Source organism: Panthera onca, chromosome A1 (genome assembly GCF_046562875.1).
Source record: "Panthera onca isolate mPanOnc1 chromosome A1, mPanOnc1 haplotype 2, whole genome shotgun sequence".
In the NCBI taxonomy this organism is placed as follows: domain Eukaryota; kingdom Metazoa; phylum Chordata; class Mammalia; order Carnivora; family Felidae; genus Panthera; species Panthera onca.
The window spans coordinates 92742381-92762074 of NC_138339.1; the positions used below are offsets into that span (position 1 = coordinate 92742381).

General features: G+C 36.0%; 1 protein-coding gene across 9 annotated transcripts in view; it reads right to left on the reverse strand.

Moving 5' to 3' along the window:
• The window catches only part of XRCC4 (X-ray repair cross complementing 4), a 317922-nt gene that overhangs the window by 95777 nt on the left and 202451 nt on the right, over window positions 1-19694 (reverse strand). The window lies entirely within an intron of this gene.

Consider the following 19694-nt stretch of genomic DNA (forward strand, 5'->3'; position numbering starts at 1 on the left):
ACAAAAAATCAAGGGCCTACAACAATACTCAAAATTAAAGTCAAGAAATAAAATATCCTCTGTGTTGTCTTTTTATGCCAAGATACGAAGGTTCTCAAGCCATTTCTTCAGTAATCCCATCACAATTTACAATTCCTTAGACTCCTTTAAAATCTACCTATTAACATGCATTTTAATCTCTTAACATCAGAAGGTTCTGCTTACATGAATTTCTTCTCGTGGTCTTTTGACTGTTAGTGTGTCTATAATAGTGACTTCACGTTTTAGCAGTGCTGAAATGCTGTTGGTCCACACTCATTTACTGAATCTATATATCTTTATTTAGTAACTAGATTTTATTCAGTGTCAGTACTGGAGTTACCACATCAATGGAATGACCTCTGTATTTACGTAAATATTCTCTCTGAGACCTAGGATAAAAAGAATGATGACCACTGACTGTTAAACAGATTTATAAAAAGGTAAGCCGGTAGGTAACAGACCTCAATCAGAAGGACCCCTGCATAAATGTTGTCAGTGGTTCTTTATGAACCTAAATAAATTATGATATTGAAAAATTAGCCTTGACAATCAGAGTGGCTTCTGGGGCAGTAATGACTAAGATGAGTCAACACAGTAAAACTCAGTAATGCCACCACATTTCCAACCTCGAAGGCAGAGGAGGAGTCATAGCAGATCGGTATAGATGAAAGAGAATGGGACTTGAGGTCAGGAAACAGATTTGGATCTAGGAGCATTTCTTATTAGCGATGTGACTTCAGACAAGTCATTTAACCTAACTGGATTCTGTTTTCTCACCTGTAAATATGAGGTGACATCTGCCTCGGAGGTGGTCTGAAGATGAAATGAAGTGTTGTATATGAAAATGCTTTCAAATTTCCACAAAAAATCTGTAAACTATTATTATTAGCTGCTAATGCTGCATGAACAAAAAGCTCCTGCTAATAACGTCTTTAATTTAAAAGAATAACCACTGAAAAATCCCCATTGAGTATGTTTAGATTATGAGTATTTCAGAAATCCAGCACCCACTGTTTTTTGTCTTCGTTTTTTTTGTTTGTTTGTTTTTGTTTTTTCTTGCACAGAGAACTAAAAATGAATCTGCCACAGGGTCCTCTTTTGCCTCCTGACTGCATACAATCAACCGTGGTTGGCTGCCACTAAACCTGGGATGTGTTCTGTCTTATCCTGAGCAAGCCAAGTTTAGGCAACATTATGCTCACAGGAATGCCAAGGTGCTAGGCACTGATGCATTATGAAGATGACAAGACCTCCCTCTGGGAACTTTAATGTTAAAATTAACAGTAAATATGGACACAATTATTGTAACATAAAATTAAATAGCTAAAAATATACTCTATAGAAGGAGAAACTGTTACAGTAAAGAACAAAAGTATAATTATTACTGGCCCTAAATGTCTTAGAGTTGCTTTTTCTCCTCCTGGCAAGATAGAAAACTGAATTTTTTTCAACTTAAATTTTTTCAGACTTTGAAAAGTCTCTAATTTTGTTTGTAGTTTACAACCAGAACACAAAGATCAATCAATTCAGCTTTTAAAAACTGTCATAATACAAAAGGACCACTGTGAAGTGACAAATCTGAAGGAAATAGATTCCTAGTGGTCCGTTTATGATTCCCATCTCCTTCTAAAGTCACGAGAAGCTAACAAATTATATTTTGACTCTTTTGGCCTTAGTGTCCAGGGCATAACACATGTTCAATACAAGTTGTTGAATGAATTGAAATCATTGTTCTATAGCTTTCATATCTGTTGTAAGTCAACAGGGTAAATTTAGAATTCTTCCCATAGCCAAAAGAAAAGTTTGATCATTTTTATAAGTAATAAATGTTTACCGTACGACTTGTGAATTAAAGAAGAATGGCTAATGATAATAAGAAACCACCTTTGTAGAGTTCAATGCTGAAGAAGAGGACTTTTCAAATAAAGGGAATAAGTGAAACTAGATGATGACAGCTTTACTAAAAGATGAGTTATGTTCTCAGTAATATAATTGCAGAAAGTTCTGTTTTATTAGCTTGATTCCACACTATATCACAGCACACATGCACATAACACACACAGGAACTACAACCCAAATCAGAACTGCACTACCACCATCTAATTAACAGTGAATAATGTAGATCAAAAGTTAGAGTTGTCAAAAGATGTATCTCATCCTGGGAAAGTTTCTCTAAAATTTTAGAATGAAGATTGGCTTCTCTTTTAACTTTCTGGGAGTTGAATGACCAACATCTTTTAAAATGTTATTCCAGCTACTGGCTCCTTTTGTAAAGACATTTTCTCAGCCAAGTTTCATATTGGTATTACCTTGGATGGAGTATCAACCATTTCTTATTCAAATGAGAAACATTAGTATTGCTTGGAGTGAATTACGTGCATTTTGTAGCATATTCTGAGAATAGTATTTCTGAAACATGTCAAGGTGCCAATCTGAGCAAAGTGAGAGATCCAGGAAAATACGCAATGATTGACGGCACTTTGACACTTGAAAAATCATGCTTATTTGACCATGACACAAACAACGGTTCTGACATAAAAAATCAAAAGTCAGTTTTTATGTAGTTTAACTGTATCTCTACCCACACAATACACATAAAATTTAGGACAATGTCTTTAGGATCTTAGGATAGAGATAATTATTTTTGGTTTTGTTTTTTTTTTTTTTAAAGCAGAAAATGAAACCATAAAGACTGATAAGTTCAATTACATTGGAAGCATTAGAAGTTAGTACTGGTAGGGGTGCCTGGTGGCTCAGTCGGATAAGCGTGTGACTTCAGCTCAGGTCGTGATCTTGTGGTTTGTGAGTCTGAGCCCTACATCAGGCTCTGGGTTGACAGCTCAGAACCTGGAGTCTGCTATGGACTCTGGGTTTCCTTCTGTCTCTACCCCTCCCCCACTCACACTCTCTGTCTCTGTTTCTCTCTCTCTCTCTCAAAAATGAATAAAACATCTAACAAAATGTGGGAAAAAAAGAAGTACTTCTATTCACACTTAGAGAAAATGAAAAGATAAGTTACAAACTGAAAGGAGATATTGCAACATATGCTACTAAGAGAGGATTATTATCTAGAACTCCTATAAACATTTAAAAATTCCAACATAATTTAAAAATGTATGCCAAAGACCAGAGGAACTTCCAAAAGGAGGGAACAGTGGGGCCAAAAAGCATATGATAATAATAAGATCAACTTGAAGGAAATGAAAACTAGCATGAAATATTTTACAAATGCAAAAATGAAAATGTCTAACAGCAAAAATCATGAAGGACATGGAATATAATAAGATAAATTACTATTGGCTACAGTATAAACACCAAAGCCATTCTGCACAACAATTTGGAAACAACTGCCCAGGTATATGGAGGTGTATATATCTATACCCAGGAATTCTACTCCCATGCTACACACTCTAGAGAAACACTTGCATATTTATGTCAGAAGATACGTGCACAGATGTCCACCAGTGCATTGTTTGTATGCACTAAGTTTGTTATAGTGAAAAACTGAAAACTACCCAAATGTCTTTCCACATGAAAATGGGCAAATACGTCCTAGAATTTTCACATGATGGACTACAATACAGCTATACACATGCATGAATCTCAGTGTTGAACAAAAGAGCATGGCACAAAAGAATACACATTATATGATTCTAATATTTAAAATTCAAAACTATGTAAAATTATGCAATATTCCTCTGTGAATACCAGTGTGTGTGTGTGTGTGTGTGCACGCGTGCGCACGCGTGTGGTGTCAGTGTATTTGTATAAGTACATAATATTTCTGGATCTTATTTGGCCTTCCATGACAATGCTCTCAGATTTCTAGGTTTTGTAAGTTTGGCTTCCATGAAGATGGTGATACAGAGGAGGGAGGGCAAGTTTAGTATGGGCGTAAGGGTTTGGTTTTAAACTTAAATAGGTGAGTCTTAAGTGCCTGCAAGATATATGAATGGGGACAGATAGTAAACAGGTAAGCCATTACATAGATGGAGAGCTCAGGGGAGAATACTGGACTATGTGTAGAAAGACAGCAGTCATGCTGTATTCCTGGCGCTAAAGGCAAATGAGCTGAAGAGATCACCCAGAAGGAGTCTCCCAGAGAAAACAGTTTAGTATAGAAACCCAGAGAATATTAAAATTACAGGGGCAGACAGAAATGATTAAAAGAGATTCAAAGGAATGATGTGAAAGATATGGGGAGAATCAGAGAGAAGTGCTATCACAATGAGGGCCAAGTTTATTTTGTGAGCTCACAGCTTATGGTATTTCCACATGCTACCCAAAAGCTGGCTTTCTGTACAACTTTGCTGAATCTATAAACTCACATTTTCACCCACTATCAATTATCTGGAATTGGGAAAAATAGCTTGGAACGATGCCGCTATGCTTGAGATTTATTACAGAAAAGAACAGAAAATGTTTTCTTTTGGAAAGAAGGAAGTCTTAAACTCTTGGACCATAGCAGTCACAGCAAAAATCTAGCAAAATGATCAGTTCCTGCCTGGCCACCAAAGCAGGTCATTCTAAAGTAGCTGTTTCTCTCACATTGTGTGTGTGTGTGTGTGTGTGTGTGTGTGTGTGTGTGTGTACTACCAACTTCCCTGGCATCCACCCACCACATCTCTGACTTCCTCTGGGATTGGGGTAAAAGTCAGATGTGGGACAAGGGGACAAGGGTGAAGAGGAGAGCTGAGGTGGGGGCAATGTATTGGGAGAGAATCAGACCTGAGCATTGGCAATGAGATATATGATTTGCTAATAATAGAAACCAAATATCAAATGATTTGTCTTTTAAGATGTGACAAATCAAACTTTCATTAAAATGACCACAAAAAACCCCCACTAAATCAAAGTATTAAGCATTTGATACTATTAAATTACTAGGCAGCTATCATACTGACCTTAACAGAGTTCCTGTTATGAAATAAACTCAATTACAGAGACATTTTTTAAATGGACAAGTTTTAGATGTATGCTTAAAGTTACCATAGTGGTTTTCAAATTAAATTTCAGTATTAAAAAAATATTTAATGTTAAAATAAGTGGGAAAAGTAGCTTCAAATTTCTAGTTGACCTTATAAAAACCAAAAGCATATCCTAAATAAATTAACAGACTGAAGTCATCAGGATTCAGTAAAACAAGTGTTGAATGCTGTCTGGAATTCAGTAGGCCTAGACAACATTTTGTTGGCCTGAGAAAATGAAAGAAGAGAAGAAATGAAGAAGAGAAACTTTCTGGCAATCAAAATGGCAACTAAAGAGACCGTGTTAGTTATTTTCACTTAAATTTCTAAAGTTATCTTTTTCTAAAGAATATGAATTTCCTGTTCAAAGTTATTAAGACCAAGAAGAAATTAGAAATATGCTTTTGAAATAAGTAATTGTGATTTAAACAAAGAAAGGAGAATTATGAAGAGTGACGACCCTTAATGCTAAAATGTACCAGGGGTGCCTGGGTGGCTCAGCTGGTTAAACACCAGTCTCTTGATATCTTGGTTTCAGCTAAGGTCATGATCTCACAGTTCGTGAGACTGAGACCCCTGTCAGGCTCTGCATTGACAGTGGGGAGACCGCTTGGGATTTGCTCTCTCCCTCTCTTTCTGCCCCTCCCTTGCTCACAGGCAAGCGTGAGTGCACACGCTCTATCTCAAAATAAATAAACATTTAAAAAAATGCACTTATGTGCTTTATACATTGGGAAAAAATGATAATTCTAAAATTTCCCTGTAAAACATATACATTATGGATTTGAAAAAAAAGATTCTGTGGTTCTATATAATTCAATGTTTAAAGTGATAAACATTAAAACATATATGTCCATAATCCACAAGGATGCCAAAATTTATGCAGGAATTTCATAATCAATTAGATTTTGTTACTCTTATTGTAGTTTATTCAGATAAATAATGTTACCCTGGTAACTCATCAGGTGATTAATATCAGAGTCAATACATGCTTTAAAAAATCAATGCCTGAAGACACTATATTAAACCTCATTTCTTCCTGCATTCTTTGCAAGTTTTGAAATGGTGTAAGTGACATTTGTTACTGTTGATCTAGGCCTATGAAAGTAGAAAACCAGAAAGCAGAAATCTTGGCAGAAAATGATTCTCCACAACCTACATTTTAAGACAGGCCACTGCTTACTGCCGATTTGTGTGCTACAAATGAAACCTCTCTCACTAGACTAGAAAGCTTCTCAGGTGGAGAGACTGCTTTATTTTACCCAGCTCATGAATGTTCTAATAATTGCATGTGTTAACTAATGAATGAGTGACTGAATAAATGAGGTAGACCGCATTAACAAGAAAGTCTCAATAAAGTTTAACAACCTGCCCAAAGCCACACAGCCAGTTAGCATGAAAGGGAGCAAGCAGGAAAGTCAACAACAGAGCCAGGACAGTAGCCTGTCATTCTAAACCCAAAATCCCTCCCAAATCCTTCACTCCAAAATCCATACCTGTCATGCTACACTGGTGTATGGGGGTCACTAATTCTTACTTACTAATTCTTACTAGTCCAGAGGAAGGCAGCTTGGTGTTAAGCAGTGTGTCTCAAAAAGTCGTTCTATGAGACCCTCTTAAAGAGTGACATTTGTGGTCCAAAATATTTGGAAAATATGTTATTTTTTCTCCATGAAGAGCTCTGAGTGTTGCATGTGCACATTATACATTAAAAACTATGGAAATTCTTCCATAAATAAATGTGTTAATTAATTCATCAAGGAAAACAAAAACAAAGGTACAGAAGAGTATGTGTAGATAATTAGTGTATGTGAGTTTATAGGTATACAGGAGAGTTCTGGAAGAATTCACAAGAAACTAGTAATGGCTGAAAGGAACTTGGGCTGAAGGACAGGCATACTTTTTGATGGATACTCTCTTAAACAGTTAAGATTTTTTGCAACCTTATACATAGAACATATCCTTATAAAGTGCTTAAAGAAAAAAGAAGCTTGCTTAACCTGGGTTTTAGAAGTGAATTTGGAAGTGGAAGCTTTTTTTTTTTTTTTTTTTTTTTTTTACTGTCTCTTAACTATTAACATCCCAAGAAAGCAGTGCACTCTGGAACTGGTGGCATTTCTTGCTTCCCTGAGAATACAACAACTACTAACACGAACGCCAAAACTTAGTGGTCTAATGAAGGCAAATAAAAATACCCGAAGAAAGAGAGCTCTACTTTTGGTTACCAAGAGAAATGTAAAAAACCTGGGCAGACAATAATACCCAGCCATGGAAGTTAATGATTTCTAATGAACCAGGAACCAGGACTGATAGTTTCACCGTAGTGCGGAACCAGCTGTTTGAGTTTCCTGCTGCTGCTGTAACAAATTACCATAACGTAATGGCTTAAAACAACACAAATTCATTCTTTTACAGTTCTGGAGATCTGCTGTCTGACCCAGATTTCACTGGACTAAAATCATGGTGTTGGCAGAGCTGTGTTCTTCTCTGGAGGCCCTAGCAGATAATTTATTTCCTTACCTTTTCCAGGTTCCAGAGCTACCCCCTTCCTCCATCTTTAAACCCAGCAAGGACAGAAGGACCCTGTTTCACAGCACATCACTCTGACCTTGCTTCCTTCATCACATTTCTCTCTCTGCCTCTCTTCTCTGTCACTCCCATTTAAGAGCCTGGTGATGCACTGGGCCTGCCTGGATAATCCAGGATATTTAGCTACTTTAAAGGTCAGCTGATTAGCAACTTTAATTCATCTGCATCCCCTTTGCCATGTGATCTAACATAGGCTCAGGTTCCAGGAATTAAGACATAGACATCTTTGAAAGGGGGTGGCCATTCTTCTGCCTACTCCAGCCTTAACTTGGTTAGGGCTCAAGTGTTATTCTAATCTGTTAGCTTAACTATGTTTCAGAATAACTGAATAGACAAACACGTTTTGTAAGCAGACATGCAAGGCCCAGAGCTAAAGGAAACCCTCAACCCGGCTGGAGGAGGCATCTGCAAGGTGTGAGTAATGTGAACTAAAACTCCAAACAACCCACATTGGGTCCTCTTATCCAGAGATAAATGGAACCAGATTCCCTGAGAAGGGCTGGCAACTACTATTATCCATCACCTACCCATCCACTATTTATTGAGTGCTTACCATGGGTCAGAAACTCATGAGACTGTGCTACATGCTTAGGATACAAAGGTGAGCATACAAACAATCTAAGGCAGAAGCAGCACTGAGCTTCTGAGCTCCCCTGAAATTATACTTACAGTAGCCTTTGGGCTGTGTTTAGAGGCTTGTCTATAGTACTGTGTTTTATTATGACAGTTCTAAAGAGGAAGGCTGTAAAAGAACCACAGAAATGCCACCCTCATGGGAATGTGACATGTGCTGTCAGTCACAAAAGGCCACTGGTATAGATGGTCTTCATCCCTGACTTAATGTCCTGCTATTACTATCTTGAAATTGTTAAATTTTGAACAAAGGGGCTCTGCATTTTTATTTGCACTGAGCCTGCAAATTACTGTAGTTTGTCCTGACCACGAATTTTGAGTGACCTCAGCACACCAGTCCCAAAATGAACCTAACCAATTGCTCAAACATCTGGACCAATAAACAATGGGACTTTTTTTTTTTTAACCAATTATGTACTGATGTATGGACTCATTCTGTCCTAACCATAATCTAGTTTTGATCCTTAATTAGCATAACTGCCAGTAAACCCCATTTCTAACATTTATAACACACTTTTTCTCTTCTGGGAAATGCTTGATTTCTTTTTTTTTATTTGCCTGCAAAAAAATAAGAATGTATTATCCTGATAAATAAATGCTCTGCTTTATTAGGCTTTTCCTTCTCCTGCCTTTCTCTACTTCTTTTCTGTTGAAAGCTCCACTGTCCTTTGTTTTATAGTAAGAGAGCTCAATTTCTATTTTAATTACAGATTTCTCCATTATATTAGTCCTTGCTAGTGGGCTTCATTCTTAGTGTTCTTAAAATTATCTGGTGTAATTAATTCCTTTACTCACAAAGCAGCAAACATCATCAGTGCCATCCTATGCTATGGCTTACCTATCTCCTTCCCTTTGGATTTAATGATTATCAGTCTGCTCCAAATTCTTCCTGAATGTTTTCCTAGGCTTTTCATGGAATAAGTGACTAAGGATGATTATGCAGTCAGACTTTTTAAAAAAGTCAGACTCTTTTTGTAACATCACTAACATCATAATAACTTTTATACAAAATGAGGAGAGTACCATAATAACTGATGAGTGATATAAACAACCAAAAAACCACTTCTTCACCAAGTATATTAATTCAACTTGGTACTATGGGTGAACTGTAGAGAGTCAGTGATCAAAATCTGGGAGATGTCTGTTTACAGAAACATGTCAGAAAGGAATCAGAGCACTGGAAGAAGGCAGATGCAAAAAATCTACAAAATTATGTGGATTTTGATCTTGAATTAAAAAGCTTAAACTTTTCAGATATTTAAAAAAACAACCAAACTGCAAAGTAAAACCAAGTTGTATAGGGAGGCAGGGTGTTTTAAAAACAACTGTCTCCCACAATTGGTAGCAATTCCCTGTGTAGATAAGGCAGTACAAAGCATGTAGGATGCAGTCTACATACTCAGAGTGACCGAAGAAAGACCTATCTGCCCTTTGACCCTAGAAAAATTTATTACATGAATGGTGTTATGATTCCAGCAAAAGTTCAAATGTCACTAAACTTTTATTTATCACATTAAAAATACATGGAATAAATGCAAATGTTATTTAAAAGTCAATCAAATCCACACACAAAGCTGTTGACTACAGTTGTGTTTTACGTTTACATAATTATATTTACTAAATGAATTGTATACATTTTCTCATTTTAGCATCTTTATGACTACATAAATTACCGTTTTTCTTCAAGATTTCTGTTCATAGTGTTTATTTCAGGGAAGCAGAGTAAGTATGACAAATGGTCCTATTAATGCATTAAATGATGCAATTCGGTCTCATTTGTTTTTGAATGTCCCAGTGTAATCGATGCCTTAAGAAAAATATAAAAATAGCATTATTTAATAATAATTCTCCAAAACGCATAGTGGAGGAAGTTTTCACAAACCACTCAGAAATATCACTAACACATTTAATTCAGTCAAATGTTTTGTAAAGGCATTGGTCGGATTTGCCAAAAAGCAGGACTGGCTGTAGCATTTAATTAAGCCTTGAACAGAAAAATTTAGTAAATAATCTATTCACAATTCAAACATCCACTATCACCTAACTGATCTTAATCAGCTACTATAAGAAAGCTATCTATCTCAGCCTTGATTGTGTGCCATCTGAACTATATATTTTTCCTCTTTGCCTTTTCATTTTTCTCCTTCAGCCCACCTTCCAACTGTTGCTAATTAGTTATCTATGACACAAGTCTGATTATTATCTTCCACTCCTACAATGCTGTAGTTGAAACTCCCTTGGCATAGCAAAAAGAAAAAAAAAAAAAAAAAAAAAAAAAACACCAAAGAAGGAAATCTCTGCATAAGTTCTAGATACCTGGCTTCTTTTCTAGCTCTAACTCTCTGATGCTCTTATACACTAAACTTCTTTTCATCCACCAAACACACCATTCTTTTGCCACCATACTTTTCCACATATTTCCCTCAGTTTGAGGTCCCTTTCTCCTACCTTCTTTACTTAGCAGTCTCCTACTCATCATTAAAGGCCAAATTCAGATGTCACTGCTCCTGGGAAGCCTTCTATATTTTCCTAGGTAGAGAAACTAATTATCTCCTATTCTCACATAGTGTATCCTAAATCAAGTCAGTTATCGCTCTGTAACAAACCACCCTACACTTAGCAACCCCAAACAATAACCACTGTATTCTGCTCATACCTTCTATAAATCAGGAATCTGGACAGGGCACAGTGCAGGATGGCTTGTTTTTGTGCCACAGCATCAGGGCATTAGCCAGAACTACCGGAGAACTGGGCTGACTTATTGACCGGGAACTAGAATCCTCTGAAAGCTCAGTTAGTCATATCTGGTGTTTGGACTAGGAGTCCTCAAAGATTAGCATTGGCTACTGGAGAGTCTTCAGTGTCTTGGCTTCCTCACTCTTGCCTTCCAGAATGGCAGCCTGGAGTACTTAGCCTTCATTTAAAAATGCTTAGGGGCCCAAGGCGGCTAAGTGCCTGACTCTTGGTTTCTGCTCAGGTGGTGATCTCACAGTTTCATGAGTTCAAGACTCGCACCAGCTCCACGTTGACTGTGTGGAGCCTGTTTAGGAGTCTATCTTCTTGCTCTCTGCCTCTCCCCTACTCGTGCTGTCTTCCCTCTCTCAAAATAAATAAATAAACAAACCCTAAAGAGCAAAAAAAAAAAAAGGGGGGGGGGGCACAAGGTTGCCTTTTCTGACCTAGTCTCTGGAAATTACATAACATCACTTTTCCTGCATTTTGCTGTTACAAATGAGTTAAAAGCGCACCCAGATTGAAGGGGAGGAGCCATAGAAACTACCTCACAATGGAAGAAGTATCAACCACAGACTTTAACTCTATACATCTTTGTCACTTACATTGTAACCAACTGAAGAACAGGAACTATGATTTAGAATAAGTGTTTCATTCAGAATTTGGCGCAGTTCCTATAATAAAGAACTATGTGTGCTGATACTGACTAAAAAGTGTCTTATTGAGTACATCTGCCTTTTTTCTCTTTGAGTTGAGTATGAAAAAAGCTATAGCTACATTCATATATAATTTACAGAGAATAAAAACCATTCCAGAGGAGAATGGTACTGATATTGACGTTTTAGAAATCCCGCCACATAAAATCACTTCAAACCTCATTTACAGGTTCAACAAGGAAATTTTAATTTCTGACAACTACTGCTGGCTAGTAGCTAGCTTATTTTCCATTATGAAGTAACTTAAATTATTTATTTTTTCCAAGTAGTTTTGGCTGTTTATAAATCTATCTGCTTACACGTTCATAATGCCACTAGTGTAGTTCTATTCCACTTTACTGGAATGTTTGGGCAGAGAAAGTTGTGGTTAAATTAATGATGTTTCATTCTTCATGGCTAAAAGCCTCCCTAGCAAATGCTGGGCAACTTCTAAGTAAACACATACTCAGAACTCTATAACAACTACTGGAAGACACTATAGTTTCTTGAATTTTCTGTTAACTTTCATTAAGTTGTCATTGTTGCTGTTATTATTATTATTATTATTATTATTATTATTATTACTTAAGCTTTAGGAATTTAACAAAATCTAAACCTTTTCTATCTGGCTATTGAGAAATAAGCAATCATAGTTTCCTTAAAAAATGTAAGTAAAATTCAAAGATAAAATAAAATCTTCAGTCCTATACATCCTTTATTCTGAGAAGAAATGTGATCCCTGTTAGCAATAGGGAGTTATCACCATCAATCTCACCACAGATAAGCAATGAAGAAGGAGAATCAGATTTCATATACCATAAACCATAAACAGAATTTTAAATGTTGAACCAAGAAATTCTAACACTTGTTTGGAATTAGGAAAGCTGTCATCCATAAATTCACATGCAGCCCCAAAATATAAGCATGAAAATTGAACGGGCTACAAACATGCATGGAAAACATTCAGCTAGATTCTACAGTCTGATCATGATTTCCCTTAAAATATATATAACCCCCCAATTGTCCTCAAAATGTTATTGGGCTTCTATGGTTTGGTAAACAGAAAATTTTAAATTAATTCATTTAAAATGCTGTCTACAATGCATTCTTTTATCGTTGCTGTAAAAATAGGCTATTTGTCATACTGTAAAAGAAAAAAGATGTTTGATACTTCCTATTTTATCACTGGACAGTTTTCTGTAACTAAGAAATTTGGAAGTGACTAGAAAGAGCAATTAAAAACCCTATTTGTAAGATTATAAGTTTCTGGAAGGCAGGAACTACAGTTATCTATGTATGGTTTAACCACATACAGGACATTTGCAACTAAGAGTTGTTTTTTTTTTAAAGTTTGTTTTTAAACTTAAACTCAGGACACAATTTTCAGAAATGTTACAAATAACAGATTTTCCACTAAGACCACTTAGCCTATTATATAAACAAACTATTAGAAAGGATTAATCATGAGAACAGTCAACACAATTATAAAAATCCATTTTTTATACATTTCTTACTTCAATCTGTATTTTCTCAATGTAAGGCATTGTGCTAGTCTCTGAGATGAATAAGTAAAACATAACTCCAAACTCTTAAAATGTCTAGTGAGCAAAAAAGTTTAAAGAATTATGTATAATATACTGTGATGAAATACATAAAAGTATTGATTTGTAAGATTAAAAAATATTTTAAGTTTCAGGGGCGCCTGGGTGGCTCAGTCGGTTAAGCGTCCGACGTCGGCTCAGGTCATGATCTCACAGTTTGTGAGTTCAAGCCCCGCATCGGGCTCTGTGCTGACAGCTCAGAGCCTGGAGCCTGCTTCACATTTTGTGTCTCCCTCTCTCTCTGCCCCCTCTGTGCTCATGCTCTGTCTCTCTCTGTCTCAAAAATAAATAAACATTAAAAAAAAATATTTTAAGTTTCAAATCTGGATTTCAGGAGCACATCTCCTTACAGAAGGCTTATCTGTATTTGCAGTTATATGTAAACATGTTACACAAAAAATGCGATTTGATTACTACATGGTAATTTCCTGTAACTCTTAAAGAGATACTTGGCTGTTAATGATTAAACGCAATTCTTATTCCTAGCAGCCATAACTGTTTTCTTTCCTTAAGCAACTTTTCTCATAAAGAAATGGAATTGAATGCTGTATCAGAAGACTGAATACTTAAGGAAAACATTTAAATTCACGGGAATTTCATTAAAACAACAATAATTGCTATAAGACACCTAGACAAAGCCAATCCGAATATCCAACAGTTAGGTGGGGTGGGGTTAAAAAAGGCAACTCTATGTCTGAATGTCTGAAGGTCCAAAATATCAGTATTGTATTTTCAGGATAGAAGACTTTTAGGTTTCATCCAAAGTTATGAACCTAAATTTTCTGTATTACCTCCCCTCCTTATTTTGGGTGTTGAATCTTCATCAAATAAATATTCCTTATACTGAAATAGTTACTACTTAAAATAAACATTTGGTAAGAAGAAATTATGAATTTCCCAAATGACTTTTTAAGATGACTTGGGTTTCAAATTCAGAAATTCTAATTCCTATAATTAATATAGTGGATGCAAGCAGCAACAAAAAATATTTATTTTTTTGGTATATAAAGTAGTATATGCACATTATAAACACTTCAAAAACTTCAGAAAAATATAATAAAAATAAAAATTATCCTGTCCCTTCACCTGTTGATATTTTAGTGTATATACTTTAATTTTTATATATATACAATATACACATATACAGTCTTCTAAAAATAATTATAGTAAAAAAATATTTTATATCATATTTCTGTTAATAATTTTTGGGGTATTACTTTTCCGTGTCAATAATTATCGCTCCATAGGGCACCTGGGTGGCTCAGCAGGTTAAGCATCTGACTCTAGATTTTGGCTCAGGTCATGATTTCAGGGCTCACTGACAGGGCAGAGCCTGCTTAGGATTCTTTTTCTCCCTCTCTCTCTGCCCCCTCCCCCCCCCCCATTTGCACTTGTGCTCTCTGTCTCTCTCTCAAACCAAAGAAATAAACTTAAAAAATAATTATGACTCTCCATACTCATTATTTAATGGCCTCATAGTCTATTCCATTACACTGAAGTACCTTAAAAATACAACTGGCTCTCCGTTCATAGTCCAAAATTATAAACAATTTAAATACCTATTGTAAATCACATTTCAATGAACATCTTGAATATATTCCTTCTAGGTAATGTTCTTAAGGTAACAGTTCTATTTAATTCTAATTGAAAATGGTTTGCTATATAACACTATAGTTCCTGACAGTTACTACTCTTAGGAATGCTAAAGGGAGAAGTACAGCTTAAGTCCAAGAGAGTAGCTAGCATGTATGTTTTTTAACTACCTGAAAATTAAATCACTTTTTAATGAAAATTCTATTTTGAAATTATGTGAATTTTGCCATAGAAAAAGTACTACATTAAAGTAGTACATTAAAGTACTATATAGAGATAAAAGAATTAATGGGAACAACAACCAAAGTAACTACCCATATAAACCAGGGAAATAAAGTGATTAAAACCTTGGGAAGTGAAGAGAGTACTCATTAAAATATTTGTGTATTACCAAACACAAAAAAGATCAGACGTTGTTTAGGTTCCTCTCTGAAGACTACCCCACCCCTTGCATTCCAGTAATAAAAAGTTTTGATATTATACATCAGAGGTGGGCCTCATACACATTATACACTACGATTTTTGTTCACTTTTCTTGGGAACATTAGGTTAGGTCAGTGACCCATTACAGGAGTGTTTTGTGTCTGTTTGTCAAGGTGTGGGCCAAACTCTCTCCTATACATTAAATGGTTATTACTAACTTGGAAATAAGGCAAAGAGGGGTGCTTCACAGGATTCGGGAAGAGTCAGAGCTGACAATGATTCTGAACTTAGTGTGCAGATAAGTAAAAGGATTCAAAGGTAAAGATAACACATTCACTGAAAAGTACCTTATTCACTGTGATGTTGATATTTTAATCCAGGTATAAATGACTATACTCTGATGTCACTTTGCCACACATACAATTGAAGAGAATAATTTAAAATGGATACAGATGCCTTTTTAAAAGGAGGATCCTGAACTTTCTTGATGCAAATAAGAATTCTAACTGGAAGTTTTAGATCTTCACACATAGCCTGGAGCTGTCCTCCATAGTTTCTCGTGTGTGTGTGTGTGTGTGTGTGTGTGTGTGTGTGTGTGCTTTATTTCAATATTCAAAATTCTGTTTAAACTCTATTCAGGTTGTTCATCTGTCACCGAGACTAATAGCTAACGTTTATTAAATATTCTCCTTACACCAGGTACTATGTTAACTCCTTATTCATGTAATTGTCAAAATAACCCTATGTCTGGTTATGGTCTCTATTTTCCAAATGAGAAACCAAAACCTTAGATATATGACCCACTCAACCAAGTTCTCACAATTTATAAGTGGCTAAGGAAGGACTTAAACTCAGGTCTGCTGGCCTCCATGCTCTGAACCAATGCCTCTTTCCTTTTTCCTTTTGCCTGAAGTATCTTTTCCATCATTATTATATGTGCAAATTCCATCTACCCTACAAGGCTCAGCTAAAATGCTACATCCTTCATGAAACCTGCCTTGAATTCAGCCTCTTTAAAATCTCTTATCACACATCACTAGAGAATTATTCTAACACAAAATAAATGAATTCTGTTCAAAACAACGTAGCTTTATGTGTTACCTGCCTAATTATAATGTGTGAAATTAAAAGTAGGGTCATTTCCAGCAAATATTTCCTGAAGTACAAAAGGTGTTTATAGGCAGATTAGAAGTTCTATCTTCCCTTAAAGTCATTAATGTCACCTTCTTGACTGACAAATACTTAGCAAGCATTTGCAAGTGACTTATGCTTACTGGACATTGTCTGCATAACAATAAATTGTCATGATCACTGCCCTCTTTGAGCTTACAATCTAAAACAGATGTCATGTTGTAAACAAACATAAAAAAAGATAAAGGTGTTTACATACAACTGTTTCAACAATTGAGATATACTACATGCATGAAATGTTTATGTTATATGCCAGTCACAGTGCAAGCATTGTGTGTGTGTGTGTGTGTGTGTGTGTGCACATGCACATGCAGAAGACTGAAATGTCATATACAGGGCCAAGATAAGGATTTTTCAAATTCAGGTTTTGTCTATGGAAAAAAGAGGGCAGCAGCTTACATCTGTGCAACTAAGGACTTTATTAGAAGAATACAGATGTCAATCACCACAGACTAACCACTGTACACATGTGAACCAGATGCTTCCATGTAAAATAACCCAGGGTGTTTCACAGATGAATCACTGAAAACGTAATTACACATCAGTCCTAGTTTATTAGTAACAGGTCCACTTATGTGGAAGCCATATGGTACTATCCATCCTGAAGTAGTGGAAAATACAAAAATGCATACTTTGAGATCTTCAAATATAAACTCTTCTGTTGGTTTGCTGTATTACTCTTGTGGCAAGGTAAGTGGTGACTGTATGTGTTCAGTCAAATGCCTTTGGGACAGAGGTCCATTGCTGCCTCTTACTACTGAAGACTGGGTCAATAAAGTTTATATTCTATCCTTTCCCCTTCAAAGGATCTTACTTCAACAAAAAATAAAATGTTTTAGGGACCATACAACTTTTTTTTTTTTTTTTTTTTAATTTTTTTGTTAACGTTTATTTATTTTTGAGACAGAGATCGACAGAGCATGAACAGGGGAGGGTCGGAGAGAGAGGGAAACATAGAATCTGAAACAGGCTCCAGGCTCTGAGCTGTCAGCACAGAGCCCGACGCGGGGCTTGAATTCACGAGCCGCGAGATTATGACCTGAGCCAAAGTCGGACGCTTAACCGACTGAGCCACCCAGGCGCCCCAGGGACCATACAACTCTTATATATCTAATTAATGACTGTCAGGGTAAATATTTACAACACCTAGAATGTATGCTGAGCACTAAAGTATTACCAATGTTTTCTCTTGCATACAATTTAATGTTGATTCGATATATATGCATTCACTGCAGATAAACAAAGCCCATATAAAAGTTGTCAGAAAGCATCTAAGTTTTACAACATCGATTCTCTGAGCTCCAAGGGTCACTAGTCTGCGTTTCATAAAGCTGTCTACCTATTTACATAATCAATTTGCTTGTTTTCCTCACGTGTCGGACAAATAGCAATGAAACTCTTCAGTGAAGAGCAAAGCCCTTTAAGAGGAGATTAAATTTTTGCTTCAAAGAGACTCTTTAAAAAAAAAAAAAAAATAAGCACACCAAAGACTACTTCTCTGAAGCACTTTGGTTAGGAAACTATACCAGGAGGGCACACAGCATCAATGGTGTCTAGATTACCATTAGAAAACCTCAAGGTTTTCTTTTGTTTACTCTTTGACCACAGGGGCAAAAATGTCCTTGGCAGGTTGATTTGCTGTATTCCCCTTTCTCTCCAGTCTTAAAGTGGTTTTTTTTTCAATTATTTAAACAAATTTTATTTAATATTTGATGTATATAATATTTGTATAACATATAAATACACATAAATTATAAAGCATAATAGTAAGTCTGACTCCTGCAGTGCTACTACTTAAGAAGACAAAATTACCAATACGGTTACACCCAACATGCTCCACTCTCGAACCTTCTCTCTTTGCCTCCCCATAAGGTATAATTCTATCCTACGTTGCGCATTAATCATTTCTTTGCCTTAAAAAGGAAAGTTATATTACACATATATATATTCCTAACTAACATTTTGTTTAAATGCTGCTTTCTTATGAGGGGATGGAGAACTATTTATCATGCTACTGGAAGTCAAAAGAAAGCTGGAGTAGCCATACTTATATCAGACAAACTAGACTTTAAATTAAAGGCTGTAACAAGAGATGAAGAAGGGCATTATATAATAATTACAGGGTCTATCCATCAAGAAGAACTAACAATTATAAATGTCTATGCGCCAAATACGGGAGCCCCGAAATACATAAAACAATTACTCACAAACATAAGCAACCTTATTGATAAGAATGTGGTAATTGCAGGGGACTTTAACACTCCACTTACAGAAATGGATAGATCATCTAGACACACGGTCAATAAAGAAACAAGGGCCCTGAATGATACATTGGATCAGATGGACTGGACAGATATATTTAGAACTCTGCATCCCAAAGCAACAGAATATACTTCCTTCTCGAGTGCAAATGGAACATCCTCCAAGATAGGTCACATACTGGGTCACAAAACAGCCCTTCATAAGTATACAAGAAGTGAGATCATACCATGCATGCTTTCGGACCACAATGCTATGAAGCTTGAAATCAAACACAGGAAAAAGTCTGGAAAACCTCCAAAAGCATGGAGGTTAAAGAACACCCTACTAACGAATGAGTGGGTCAACCAGGCAATTAGAGAAGAAAGTAAACAATATATGCAAACAAACGAAAATGAAAATACAACAATCCAAACGCTTTGGGATGCAGCAAAGGCAGTCCTGAGAGGAAAATACATTGCAATCCAGGCCTATCTCAAGAAACAAGAAAAATCCAAATACAAAATCTAACAGCACACCTAAAGGAAAGAGAAGCAGAACAGCAAAGACAGCCTAAACCCAGCAGAAGAAGAGAAATAATAAAGATCAGAGCAGAAATAAACAATATAGAATCTAAAAAAACTGTAGACCAGATCAATGAAACCAAGAGTTGGTTTTTTGAAAAAATAAACAAAATTGATAAACCTCTAGCCAGGCTTCTCAAAAAGAAAAGGGAGATGACCCAAATAGATAAAATCATGAATGAAAATGGAATTATTACAACCAATCCCTCAGAGATACAAGCAATTATCAGGGAATACTATGAAAAATTATATGCCAACAAACTGGACAACCTGGAAGAAATGGACAAATTCCTAAACACCCATACTCTTCCAAAACTCAATCAGGAGGAAATAGAAAGCTTGAACAGACCCATAACCAGCGAAGAAATTGAATCAGTCATCAAAAATCTCCCAACAAATAAGAGTCCAGGAACAGATGGCTTCCCA